The following is a 16,008-nucleotide window of genomic DNA, read 5'->3' on the forward strand; positions in this document are numbered from 1 at the left end:
TGAGAACACAGATGACAATCAGTGTTGCTATGTTGAAAATACATCCCAAAATAACACGAATGATATATATTTTAGTTTGCCAATATTCATCGGGTGTAAAGTCTCCTTTTTGAAACAGCAACAACACTGAAGATGTTAAGTCTAAATAAAACTGGAAATGCATACTAAAGAATTTACTTGTTTTTTTCACTGTTTTGAAAATCGTGATCAACATTAAACATAACGTATATAAACACAAATTGATTATAAGTGAAATTACTGCGTATATTATGTAACATATTATTTGGTATTGTTACAAGTTATAATCTTCATAATGCGTGACGGAAGTAAACATGTTCAGGATATAGAAAAACAACGTTTCTGCTATCTACAAACTGGAACTCTTCTACTGTAACTATAGTTTAATAACAATTTTGCTATTTAAATTCCAGAATATGTGCAAAATGTTTTTTCTTTCAGGTGTAATACCACCAAATCATGGTACGTCACATCCGGTTGTATACGAAAGTAGGTTTACAAAAATGTTTCCTTGAATTTGACAGTTGTAGAAAATTACCCCTGCATTTCAATGCACTTAATTTTTTCTGAGTCACAAACATGTATGTTGGGTGTCTGAAAGCATCATTCTTTTTTATTTGATGGTCCTATTAAATATTTTGGAAAGTTAAGGTTACATAGTTACCAAAGCAGGTAATCAGTAAATAACAGTGTAAAAAAAGGGTTGTTTACTTCCGGTGATGGTTACTTTCTTATATGCAATGAAATGTAGTTTGAAATTTTCACTGTAGCACTGGAAAGGATTAAACTTTATTCATGCAAAGTATTTCAGTGGTTGAAAGAAAGGTAAATATTGTACATTTTTTTTAAATGCCAATTTAAGAAAGACTAATAGGGGAAATCAATAGTGGTATTACATCTATTTAGGGAAACTACACGTGCTCTAGTGACCTTATTATACTTTCATTTTTAAAAATTATTACTAAATTAGTTCATACGTTGAAAACATGGACTATTTAGAATGGATTGAGACACAGACAGCAGGTTTGAGGGGAAATTGCCTTAAAATGGTGGTTTACGGGTGTTTGCTAAGTCAAATGGGTGGACACACGAAGCTGTATTCATGAGTGTATAGTGTTAGGTTTCCTTGGGACAGAAAAAAAGAACATTATAAGGTCACAGATTTGCATACCTTTTGCACACTGAGAAATTTGACCTGTCAGAGGAAGTTGATGTGTCTCATCTGTGTCATCAGAAGAGATGCATCAACCCTGAGCACTTGTTTTTAGAGCCGGCTTATAACAACCAAGACCGCCAAGTTTGTCGTGGTACACACCCAACAGAGTGTCGAAAACACAAACCCTACCAAGACGGTTTGATTTAAAATGGTAAAAAAAATAATGGTATTAAAGAGAAGTCTTATTTCTTCTTTATATAATTTATAAAATACACTTTTGAATTCACATATATATGACTTTGAGACCTTTCTTGCCATACTAATCCCCATTTTTCTTGAGCCTCTGTGTAAAATTTTAAATCACCCTTACAGTTGTGTTTATACAATATGTGAATTTTCATTTCAGTGTTAACCATGTACTGAAGAGCATTATGTTGAAAAATCTTACATGTGGATTGGTCTGCAGATGAAACTTTAGCATTGAATTGAGGTACATGTATGTAGCAACTTATATCATGGTTTTTTTGTTTGGTTTTTTTTTTGGTCGCAAAAGTTTACAATAAGCCATTGTGCCGCCTGCATTTTGCACCGACAAAATATCAAATAAGCACTAATTTGCCCTGGATTTATACACATAAGAATCCAGTCTCACATACTTAAATTTTATAATTCTTACCAATCATTTTTTTATACCAGCATTCCAAGGGGCATAACCCTTTTTAAAATCATTTTGAGGCATTTTTTTATTACTCTTTTTCCCCATTTTCTAATGTAAATTACAAGAGAGTGGTCTTTTTGTGTAAATCTATTAGATATATACTGTTATAAGTAAATGAAATAATGTTTATATCAGTAACATTAATTGATTGACTGAAAGGGAACTGTTATTTGTCACACTAGGGGAACAGACCAAAAACTCAAGTTACACATAAGGACTTATAGAAACTTTCGTGGACACTGTTAACATTTATAGAGACAGTTCTTTGAGCTAAAACACTTTATTAATGGATTCAACATTACACTTCTTTGATGATAAAAGAAAGAAGAAGTGAAAATGGACCAAAACAGACCTTCAAATGAACCCTAAAAGGTGCAATAAAATTGTTTATCATCCTAAAGTTGTCTTTTGTATCCTATTTACTTGTTTGAATGCATAGATCATGAGTATATGATCAGATACTAGTCAACACTGCATTTTATAATGATTCACTGAAATTAGGTTTTTTCGAAGATATTATACTGAAATCGCCGTAGGATATGGCCTTACATTATAGTGATTTCCTCTGTAACTACAGCTTTGACTGAGACAAAACTTGGCAGTTATGCTTGAAATAACTTGCAATTGGAGGGAAAAAAATTACATAAAGTTTATTTGACATTTAGGTGTTCTTTAGGTGTAATATCACAAAGTCATCGTACATCACATCCGGTTGTATACGAAACTAGGTCTTAAAAAGTATTCCCTTGAATTTGACAGTTGTAGAAAATTAACCCTGCATTTCAATGCACTTAAATTTTTCTGAGTCATTAACATGTATGTTAGGTGTCTGAAAGCATTATTCTTTTTTCTATTTGATGGTCTTATAAAATATTTTGGAAAATTAAGGTTACATAGCTACCAAAGCAGGTAACTAGTAAATAACAGTGTAACAATTGGGTTGTTTACTTCCGGTGATGGTTACTTTCTTATATGCAATGAAATGTAGTGTGAAATTTTCACTGTAGCACTGGAAAGGATTAAATTTTATTCATGCAAAGTATTTCTTTGTTTGAAATAATAGTAAATGCTCTACTATTTTTTTTTAAATGCCAATTTAACAATTTCTTCTCGTGGGGTCTTTACCATTACCTTTTCATTCCAATTGTCAAGAAACATACTTTTCTAAAGTATCTGTTGTATTTAATTATAATTAAGAAACCAAGTTTCGACTCCCTCAGACAAAGATAACATTTGATTGATTCGGCTATTCATTTGAAGTCCTTCTTTGTCATAAAGCCTATGCGCATTAATTTCTTTTTTCAAAGCCTTGCTTTTACTTATATACAGTATTCGTGGTGAGGCTAATGCAAGTAAACCGCTTTATGCATGTTGGGGTTTTTTTTCGGAAGCGGTCTTGAGACAATAGACGTTTTAAACAACAACGTTGGTCAGTATACATTTTTTATTTCGATTTAACATATATTTTGAGGTTTACTATAATTAAGTCATAATGTAAGAAAACATGGTGTTAATTTCGAATTAATTAATTTGATATTAAAAGTATAAATAACTGTACAAACACTATAGTGTAGAATATTCTGTGACAAGAAATAAAATCGTGTAAATGTTCTATTGTTGCAGTCAACCATAACCATGTTTCCTTTTAGCCAGTGAACAGAAAAATATTGTATACTGAGCTATTGGACTGATTGAACCTGCGATTGTTATAATTAATGATGACTTTTCATCTTTATATATAATACGGATGGATAAAAAATATAAAACAAAGTTATATATTATGTCTGTACAAATTATCACAGTAGTTATGTCGGCCATTTTCCAGTCCACTAATGGAAGACTGTATAGTATAATGTATAGATCGAAAAACATATCTAACAATTTATAATTAGCGTTCGAATTATATATTGTAAAGCCAAACGTTCGCCAAGACAAAACACGAAGTTGTATACATCCATACAAGGTGAATAATTATAAGAGTAAACAATACAACGGCTGAACTTGTATTATCAAAATTAGTTCTGTTGAGAACACAGATGACAATCAGTGTTGCTATGTTGAAAATACATCCTCAAGCTAGACGTATGAAATATATTTTAGTTTGCCAATATTCATCGGGTGATAAGTCTCCTTTTTGAAATTTCAGCAGTACTGAACTATAGATAAAACTGAAAATTCATATCAAAGACATTGTTCTTTTACCACTGTCATCATACATAAATTGATCATATAAATACACTGCTTACATTATTTTACGTTTTATGTGACCTTGTCACAAACAATCTTCTTCCTGTTGCATGACGGATAAATAAATGTTCAGGATGTAGAAAAACAAAATGCGTATACTTAGAAGATTTTCTGCTGTGATAATAGATTATCCAAAATTAAGCTGTCTGAAACTCCAGGACTGGTTTGCACAAACGTCTATTAAAGTTAATAGTCTATTAAAAGTACATTTAAATTTAATAGTCTATTACTTGCGTTGTACAAAATTTAATTAACGTTAATAGTCTATTAACTCACTATGAAATTTAATTGAACGAAGGAGCGCTATCAAGTCCATAATTGCACATTTTAAAAAAATGGACTACTTGGAAAAAATATCGTGACAGGCTTCTCAACTCGATTATTTGTTGGACAGAGAGCTTCGCACAGCCGGTGATACACATTGTATGATTTCGTCACCAAAAAGGATCGTTTTAGTTATAATTTTATTAAAATATTAAGAGAAAGACAAGATAAAAATTGATTATAAATATAAGTTTTTGAAACATAAATGAAGATATAATTGTAATACTATGATTAACCATATTTATTATGAATCTATTTAATAGGGAAAACATAGTTTCGTTTTAAAAACAGCAAATTTCATTAAACTAAAGAAAAAACTTTTACCCGCATCCTTGGAAGTCTGCTTTGTTCAAACTGAACTGTATTTCTTAGTATAAAACCCTTCCTCCAATTTTTTGAAGGCATGGGCGAAATCATTGGACAATTGAAGGCCTTTCATAACAGGGGTGTCCCGGCCTAATTTTGGACACATTACACACAAGCTTGTGGGTAAATGCATACATTAAGAAGATTTCATGACTTAAAAGTATGTTGTGAAGAAGTTAATAACATTTTATCCAATTATTAGTTTTTATAAGTTTTTCAAAGTGGAGCCATAAGGTATGCCAATACACCGGACTGCACCGTACGATAACAATATTATATTGTCAATAATTAACCTGGTCTTTGCTATGAAACAACCAATATGGCAGTTTAAATTAGAACCGTAACTTTTTTCCGTAAAATTCTACCTCCAGCAGATCGATATTGGTGTCAACATTGACAATTAATACACATTTTCCATAAAATACACGTATTTTGTTGTATAAATGAAGAAAACTTCGAATGTAATCTCCGTTGACCTTTTGATAAAAAGTGCTTTCTCTCACGTCCGCATTTCTATCAAGTATGGCATGCCAAGTTAACATTTTAAAGATAACTACAGATGGGAGATATAATAACAGATCAATACACAATAACATACATTGTTATTTGTAGAACAACCACGTAATAATTTTGATATATTACAAAGTGATTTAATAAAGATTTTTTTTTATTAAATAGGGTATGGTGTATATTGTCCATTATATTTATAACCAATACATATTTAACAATTCAATTTGGAAACTGAAAACTGTAAAAAAAAAAAAAAAAAGATGAAACAAAACTACCCAACACTTTGGTATATCTTGGGTATACACTTCAAATAAATATCTGATATTCACATGGGATAGGGTTCATTATATTAACATAATCTATAAAACATTATTGGACTTATTGGGGTCGCCCAGATATTCCGACACCTCATTATTTCGACACCCCAATAGTCCGACAAAGCCGTTAATAGTAACTGCTATAATAGAAAATATACTTCATGAGTAGAGCTTCACGAGGGTGTGGACGCAGAAAAATGAACCAATGTCAAAGAATAGAGAATAATGACGTGAAAAAATATAAAGATTAGAGAATAATGTGCAAAACGTATAAAGAATAAAAAAAAATGGATTTTTTTTTTAGAAAAACGGATACTTCCCCAATCCAGACACCCCTTCGTAGAACAGTTGTTGACGTGGTATTTGAACTATTCGTTTTAATACCACAGAACCAGATTATAGCATGCCACCTATTTTGTATTACTATCAAAGAAGAACCGTAACCATATGCATATGAAGAAACCGAAAACCTTGCAAGTTTTGGTAAAGGAAGATGGGAACACATTCTACTAAAAATAAAAGAAATGTCTAATCAGTACAGTCGCTCTTTATAAAGAATAATATTCACATGATCAGGGAACGACCATTTAACTTCAAGGGGGCTATGTATTTTTACCCAAAAAATATTCTGCTCCCTAATTTGATGGGAAAAAATTATTCTGAATGCATAGTCCCCCCATTCCTTATAGTGTTAAATTTTGAAGAACAAAAAAATGACTAATAGCGTCAAAAAACTAAAGAAATTTTTCGCAAAATTATTTCTGACTCAGAAAAAAAACATACCCCCCCCCCCTTGAAGTTAAATGTTTGCTCTCTTGGGGCTTAGTTGCAGTTAAAACTGTAAAAAGTGTAATATCACCATAAAACATTATTATTTCCATTTATCTATACTGTAAACGAACTTAAAGATCGAAAACTTGAAAAAAAAAACCAAACAAACCTAGAGCTACCCCAAGGCTGTCTGGGGTATAGAATTATGGTCACTTGGTCTTCTCCCGACCGGCAGTATAACGCTTGCCAAAGTGGGGTGTCCGTTTGGCTGTGCGGGATGTATCAAGTTCACAGTCACGTCCGGTCAGAAAGGGGAACGTTAAATCCAATGCCTCGTGTAAAGAGAGTGCCACGCTCTTTGCACGTTAAGAACCCTTGCAACACCTCTTTGAGGGGTCCGTAGGTGGCCTGTGGCAATGCAAAATTTCTGTCCCTATCCAATATACCCTTATTTTCCAGTGGCAGTCCAAATTTCTCCGACCATCATCCCAGATGGCCTCTATTGTATTAACCTACCTATTGTATTTATTTTGAATAAATCAAGGCAACAGTAGTATACCGCTGTTCAAAACTCATAAATCTATGGACAAAAACAAAATCGGGGTAACAAACTAAAACTGAGGGAAACGCATTAAATATTAAAGGAGAACAACGACACAACATTAAAATGTAACACACACAGCAACGGACTAAGTATTAGACAAAATCCGATGAGAATAACCAATATAACATCAAAACCAAATACATGAATTTGGGATAGAAAAGTACCGTGACACGTCTTATAGTAATGTGAATTCACACTCAAATATAGGAGAAAACAAACGACACAACGGAAACACAACGTAAAAATGTAACACACAAAGAAACGAACTATGATATAACAATGGCCATTTTCCTGACTTTGTACAGGACATTTTTAAAGAAAAAAATGGTGGGTTGAACCTGGTTTTGTGGCATGCCAAACCTCGCACTGAACTTGTTCTCGTCCTGAATATGCATGAAATATTTGCCACTTGACGTTAAGCAACCAACAATCAATCATTCAATCTAACTTAGAGCTATCGAATCGTAAATTGATAATACACTTGCAAATTGGCGAGTCTAAGTTTATAACATCGATTGTTAAATAGACAAATCAGGGGGATTCTTTCAATACAATAAAAGTCTTTATTGAGGTTGAAACTTGGATAAAAAATAAATAAAATGTGCTGTCAGAATAAATTTTAATTTAGTATAGTCATGAAATATTTGCCACTGGATATAAGACAAACAGAAAACTACCAATCATGTAAAAATAGCCATGTCCATGGACTGTTTACATCAGAAATACTATTTGTTATTGCAGATTCATTAAACAGCAAACTTTTTTTCTTAAAAATAAAAAAGTTGATTTGAAAAAAATATTAAAACAATTAATGTGTACTATCTGAATATGGTCCAAACTGCAAATTCTAGTTCTTTTTACCTAGATTAAATTGATTCTGAAATTTGACAGCACAACACAAAACTTCATAACAACCCGGGATTCAGTTAGATTAATATATCACCAAGGTAGCTGTATAGTTTGATGAAAATCCAAGTTGATTTGAAAAATTATTAAAAAATTTAAAGTGTACATTTGTACTGTCTGAATTTTGTCCAGATTTGCAAATCCTAGATTTTTTTACATTTTCAAAATTGTTTTGCCTTTTTTGATTCTCGACTTATTGGCGTTATGTAAATGTTCAAGATCGAAAGGAAAAATGTCTTTCTGATATGAGAATATTTCAACACAATAATTAGTTTGTGCCAAAAACTGTACACGTGACAATGCATATTGATTGTACAGAATATATTTCACCCAATAACAATCCAAATTTATGTGATGCAACTATAACGTAAATGTAAGTGTAACCATTCCTTCAAATGATTAAGACAAGTCATAGCCACAAAACAAACTTAAAAGAAAATGGTAGTCAACTAGCATAACTTTGTTGCTGTCAATTCAACAAAAGTCGTTAAGCTAAGATCGTATTTTTGATTGAATTTTCTTAAAGTCATGTCGTAAAAAGTAGAATTCAGAAAAATATCAAAACTATACTTATCAGTTATAATAATAATCACCCTTTGTATGTATGTTTTTGTGTTTAAGATTAGATAAATGACTTTGAGATGTAAATATGAATTGGAGAACAGAAGAAGTCTAATCTGAATATATTTTAAAATACACTGAAAACGTATGTATTCTATAAATTGAATATTATGTTGATCTTTATACACCATATAAAAGTCAACATCCGTTTTTAGTCAAGGAAATGGTGTACGTGTGTTACGCAGTTTGTACTTTTTGATCTAAAATTTTTAAATTATCAAATTAATTGATTGTTAAATGGAAAATTATCTATAACTTTTCAACTGACACAGCAATTTGTTTCAGATTAGGCTTGGAATAACATCACTTCATTAATTAACAATTCCATTTACAAACAAGTACCACTGTGTATTCATTATTAATCGTGGACTACCAATTTTTGTGGGTAAAGATGAACAGCAATTTTAAATATTCAAGGTAGTATAAATAATCTGTATGCTTGTATGCAGACTTTGGCAAAACTGATACGATAGTACGATTGTTCCTGAAGCCACGAATATTTGTATACACGAAAATAAATGAATCCACAGTAATTTGATTTTTTTTAAATAAAATTAAGCCAATTAATTTTGTTAAATAGCATAAATAACTTATGAACTACTGACAAATAGATTTCATCATTTAGTAGTTGTTCGATAGTTGTTTAGCTCATTCTATAGATATTTCTTATATTTCAGAAAATAAAGTCTTAAATATTGCTGGATAAATATACCTATTTCGGTCTTCCTGGACGGGCTAGATAATCTGCTGTTGCCAATAGAGATTGGAAACACGTCTGATAAATAAAATTTTAATTTTTCGAATGTAATCTGTATGTTACATTTTTTTCTTATTGGCTATAATTCACTTTCGATTCAACAATTGACATGTCTTTAGAGCCGTATTGAAATGTTGGAATCTACAAATGTTCGATTGATATGATATGATCGAACATAAAACAACACTTACAATGTATTATGCAATTTTAAGCGTACAAGTAACGAAATCAAGTACAATTTCGTGTTTTCATTTGCTTAACGTCTTGTTTTTTTATGATGCTTAGGTGGCAAAGTCCTTTATAAACAGTGATGTTCTAATGTTTCATCTGAGCATTACAGATGGATAAAATAAACGAATATCACGGACCAGGAGGCCTTGTGTAAATTTTCAACAAATATGTGACTTCCATGAATTCCAAGAGGACAAATCCAGTGATTAAAAACTGAAGGGACGGTGCGTATATCGTTTGAGTGGCTGTTCTATTTTTTCTACCGGCTAGATAAAGCTTTAACAATCTAATAAATCAGTAGCTTGCATGAATCATTTCTTAAGTAACCGTTAGAAAAAAATATTTGATTCCTTAGATTCTCAAATTCAACATTTTCCATTTTCAATTTACAATTTTTCTCGTAATTAGCTACCGTTAGATCCACTTTTGACATTCTGTAAATAAGGAACCACCATGTTGAAATATGTGAATTTTAGAATTATGTAATACTATAAAAGAAAAACTTCTGCCTCCAACCTCCATTTGAATGCAATATGATTCGAATTTCGATGTTGCACGTAATAGAAAAACCTTTAGCCTTAGCGTTTTCATTTGTTTGACTTAATGTTTAAATGCGCCAAAAGCATTAATGTACTTTTGTACTTTTGTTGATTTTTTCGAGCTCTTATGCATTAATTCTTTATACTTCAATTTGAAAAAAATAAAATCGGCATAGTATTTGCAAATAGGTTACGATATATGTGGATTTACTTGGGAGGAATACTGTAACATTCCATATCTCTTAATCTGCGCTAAGTATAGTTATAATGAGAATTGTACCAGGGTGATGTTTAAAAAGTGGAAGAAGCACGTAATACTAGATCTCAAATTTATACATTTTTCCAATGAAGAGGTATATATCAATTGGGATATGATAGCAACAACTCTTTCAGTACTGTTTCTTATATTGAACATATACATATCTATTTTCATATATGTTGATAAAATGGAAGACATATCAATCTAACATTTACCAATAATTCCTGCATTATGTTAGAAATACGGGTGTCAACGTGTCTAAGTCTTTCTGACCAATACACAACATACGAAACATCTCACAAACAAATATTTACCATTTATTGCTATTTATGTTAACAATTAATTTGATAGTCTTGTTGGTATTAAAACTACCCACGGAACGTTATGCAAACACATATATCTTAATTCCAATATGTCTAATATGTAAGTGTCGTTACTCATCATCCGTAGCTAAGCATGAATATAACGGGGTAAATATCGGACAAAAAAAGAAAAATGCTAGTAGGCAAAGTTTGTTTTCGTCTTCCTCATCTCTGCCTTCAAATTTCATATAAACCGTTATCAATATTAAAAGAAAATTACACAATATGTCAGAGACGAATAGAACAATAATCGTTATTGAAAAGTATGTCATTTCCCATTCTGATAAAATAAGCGAATAGAACAAAAGATATATGTCGAAAACAATGTCCCTTAATTTGTTGGCAGCAGAAAGTATTATATACTTGTTGATGTTGTCATCTTCAATGTCAATATCCCAATCTACAATCTTTGTCACGAGTTCACTCAAGGTTATCCAAACTAAATGAATTATTATCATCGAAAATAATGCAATGGCAGCTTTATAGTTGATAAATGTTTCTTTGTGAATTAAACAAACAGCTGTAAACGCTGCAATACTCATAATTAATCCTAAAATGATACGAATAAAGTACGTTTTGCTTTTCCGTCCAATGTCTGATTCTTTGTTTGAAAATCTCGAAAACAGCATCAGTAGGACTGACGAGGTCATGTCTGAAAAAAATTCAAAATGCATGTTATCGAACGTTTTCTTTTTCTATACACTTTACATATACATGTATATACGATATGTGATCATCGGTAAAATATGTTTGTAACGTAGTAAACTTAATCGGATTTCCTTGAATATAGTTTAAGACTACGTAATTTTTAGTTTATTAATTGGTAACACTGATGAGAATTATTGTATTATCTTTCGGGTCAAGCGCATGGTCTATTTTCTTTTTTAGATGTAAAAGGAATAAGTTAGAAGATTGGTATCTAAATTAGAATTTCTTTGAACGTCCAGAGTAAGAATAATGTTTGGGGATTTTTTTGGCGAGTTTTGTGTGTGTTTTTTCTTTTAAGAAAATATCGCTGCATGCATATGCTTCTTGAACCAAATATCAAGATGATGAAACAACGTACATAACAATAGGTTAAGAACACTTAAAGCAATCTATGAAATATAAAATGTCTACCAGTGGTATGCAAACAGATCAACGCATAAACAAAGGCTGTACAAATATTTAATGAGTATTTAACTACTGTAAGATTTCTCAAACATGAGTATTTGCATCTGTATTTTTAGAATTTTTTAGAAATGCGTGTTGTTTGTTGATTCAATTCTTCAAATTCATCCAACAAATCGTCATCAATCAATTCATTTTGTAAGAGAAAAGGCAATGAGTTATTAAGAAATTATGCTAATAAAAAAATCATTGCATATGCGGGTCACGTGATAGTTTTAATAAAATTCACTTTCGGCTAACACAATAAGAAATTGCATAGGAACTAACCGATAATTCATATTTATGAGCATCGACGCCACACATGACATACTAATATCTGGAATAACTAACTTTAGGCTTTTACTTTTTGAATGTACACCATATCAGTTTCAACTAGTTAAAACATTGTGTAGGTTGCACTTTATAAATACAGCTGTTTCACAAACAATATCTATTTTGGGAGAAACTCAATATTCATTAATGTTTTGTTTTGTTTACCAACTGGTTCAAGATATATATTTTATGTGCTTCATCTCGTAAGGACCTGACTTTTAGATACATATTGATAGAGCCCACATAAAATTCTACGGATGACCCAAATTGAAGGGAAGGGTAGTATATAATTTGAGTACAAATTTAAACTGTTAGAATTTTGGTTAAATAATGAAAATATGCCTTTGTTTTGATCTTTGAAAAATGGTAGTGTCTTTTAAGGATTTAAACGAATCAACAATCTAAAGAGCTATTCAACACTTATGAATGACTCAAACGACCCGTGAGTAGAAAATACATGTCTAGTTTGCATTGATGAGTATATTCAATTTGCTTTTTTCAACGCGGAAATTTAATATTTAATGTCATACAGTATTTTACACAACTTTTTTGGAGTTTTGGATTCTCAATGCTCTTCAACTTTGTACTTGTTTGGCTTTTTAAATATTTGATATGAGCGTCACTGATGAGTCTTATGTAGACGAAACGCGCGTCTGGTGTACTCAATTATAAGCCTGATAACTACCAACTAATCATACAATCTGTGCACAAATTGAAATAAAAATGTTGATTATTCCAGCTCGCTAAAGCAAAATCGTCAATCAAGACAACAGTAGCATGCCGTTGTTCAATAGTCAAACATATAACTAAAAGTGCCAACAAACCAAAACAAATCGACAAACATCAACTTTAAGAGGGAAACAAAGGAACAATAGGAACATCGAAGTGCAACAAAAGCAAACACCAACACACACAGGAACGAACTATTTGATAACAACTATTATAAACCTTATTTTGTACTGGACATTTTATGAAACAATGGTGGGTTGAACCTGGTTTAATTGCATGTAACCTTCAACTTTATGACAATTCTAAAAGTATCACTAAAACAGTATGTGAAAGAAAGACAGCAAAAACACACGACAGAACAGAGAAATGCACAAACAAATGATATAATAATCGACACAACATGCAAATCGCAGACCAACAACGAACATATTCCATCAACGACAAACACCGGAAGATATGAAAATTACATGAATGGTATTCAATTTCGAACGTTTTAAATTTATTTTACAATATTCGTCCAAACAATTTCATATTTGACTGGTATGGAAAGGCATTTTTTATAATTATGTGGACTACACACAATAAGGCATAATATATTATCTAACAAAACCATAACAGAAACATAAAAATAAATGATGTACAAAACACCGAGACACGTCGTGCAGCAATGTAAATTTATTCTCGGTATAACAGTCATATTCGTGAATAACAGTAGGTCACTTTTGATACTTAGCAGACAAACGACAAAAATGTTAAACCACAATCAAAGATAAAAATGTCTTAAAATAATTTTGACATAGACACATCGTTTGGATCAACCAATGTGTGATGATATCCATATAAGTTACGGAGTGTCGTATTTTACCTTTCCTCCTCATAACTCTATTATACAGCACACAATAACGTTCAATAAATGTAACAGTTTTGCAGTAAATTATTATCATATTTCATCATACTCTTTTCTTTCAATAAGCATGCAGAAACTAATTATATACAAAACTAACGGACTAAATGAACTAGCAATGATTCTAATTATCGGTACTTGTTCATCTTTATAGACAATTCGAATGGCTAAGATATATAAAACCAAGTTATATACTATGTCTGTACAAAATATCACAGTAACTGTAATAGTAATGTCGGTCATTTTCCAGTCCACTAAAACAAGACTGTACAGTATAATATATAGATCAAAAAGCACATCTAACAACTTATAGTTAGCGTTCGATAGATATATTATAAATCCAAACGTTCGCCAACCAGATGCTACACAGACACTAAATGTAGTTGTATACATCCATACAAGGTGAATGACCAGAAGAGTAAACAATACAACGGCAAAACTTGTATTAACAAAATTGGTTCTGTTGAGAACGCAGATGACAATCAGTGTTGCTATGTTGAAAATACATCCCAAAATAACACGAATGATATATATTTTAGTTTGCCAATATTCATCGGGTGTAAAGTCTCCTTTTTGAAACAGCAACAACACTGAAGATGTTAAGTCTGAATAAAACTGGAAATGCATACTAAAGAATTTACTTGTTTTTCACTGTTTTAAAAATCGTGATCAACGTTAAACATAACGTATATAAACACAAATTGATCATATGTGAAATTACTGCGTATATTATTTAACATATTATTTGGCCTTGTTACAAGTTATCATCGTTCTTATGCGTGACGGAAGCAGACATGTTCAGGATATAGAAAAATTAGTTTTCTGATATCTACAAACGGGAGCTCTTCTACTGTAACTATATATTAATTAACATTTAGCTTTCTAAACTCCAGAACATGTTCAAAATGATTGTGCCTTTCATTAAATGTCGATTATTTGGCAACATGTGCATAAACCCAGATAAAGCTGGAATATATCTCAAGTATTTATGTCTGCCCAAAATTGTCGGTGTTAAGATGCATATTCATAAAACATATATGTACGATATTCCATGTCATTACAATCCAGATTTATCTTTTGCATATTACGCAAATGTATGTGTAACCATTCTTTCAAATGTTTCCTCAAACAAGTCATAGCCACAACACAAACTAAAAATGATAGTCCACGGACATAACGTTGTTGTTGTCATTTCAACGAAATTCATGGAGTTAAGTTCGTCTTTTTGTTTGATTTTTCTTAGAGTGATAGCGTATAAAGCAAAATTAAGAAAAATATCAATACAGAAAAATGTTATAATTGTAATTGACAATTCCGTCATTTTCCAATCGGACAACATAATACTGTACAACACTAGGTACAAATCGAAAACGATATCTAATAATCTGTAATTAGCACCAATCAGTAATAAATACATCATATTTATAACAGTTCGACAACAAATAGAATAACATACGAACAGTTCAGTCATAAACATCCACATAAGGTGAAAAATGATAACCGTATATAAAATAATATGTGGTGTTCCTGATGGTAACATTGTTTCGTGTATAATACATATGATTACAAGGGAAGCCGTGTTTACAATTATTCCAAAAATCACTCTTACTATGTATATTTTTGTCTTTAAGAAATCATTTGATGAGTGACTTCTAGATGATAGTATGAAAAATAAAGTAGAAGAAATAAAATCTAAATAAACTTCAGAATACATCTAAAACGTATCTGTTTAATTTGTTGAGTATTTGTTTACATTTGTACGCCGTATAAATGTGAACATCCGTTTTTAGTCAAGGAAATTGTAGAAGTACATGTATGGGTTTTTTTTTAAAGTTTAATTTGTTAAGGATTAGGTGTATTATTTATTTTTTTAAATGAATGCTTTCACAAACATGTTGATTGCAACATAAGCATAGTTAACTGATTCGGGGTTCCTTTAAAAAATAAATTAAGACTCATTGTGTCAGAGTTATGCAAATTGTAGATTATTAGGCCTGACACAGCTATAATCTTGATGCACATTTAATAACAAGTATATGACTTGTACGTTTTGTTAGATGTATATATACGGTACATAAGAGGATAATATATAGATAAATTTTACGAATATGGAAATACACACCAGCTTACTGTGGTCATTTCAATGTACATTAAATACATTCGTTGCTAACTAGGTCTTTCCACTTT

The sequence above is a fragment of the Mytilus edulis genome, chromosome 8 (genome assembly GCF_963676685.1).
Source record: "Mytilus edulis chromosome 8, xbMytEdul2.2, whole genome shotgun sequence".
Classification (NCBI taxonomy): Eukaryota; Metazoa; Mollusca; class Bivalvia; order Mytilida; family Mytilidae; genus Mytilus; species Mytilus edulis.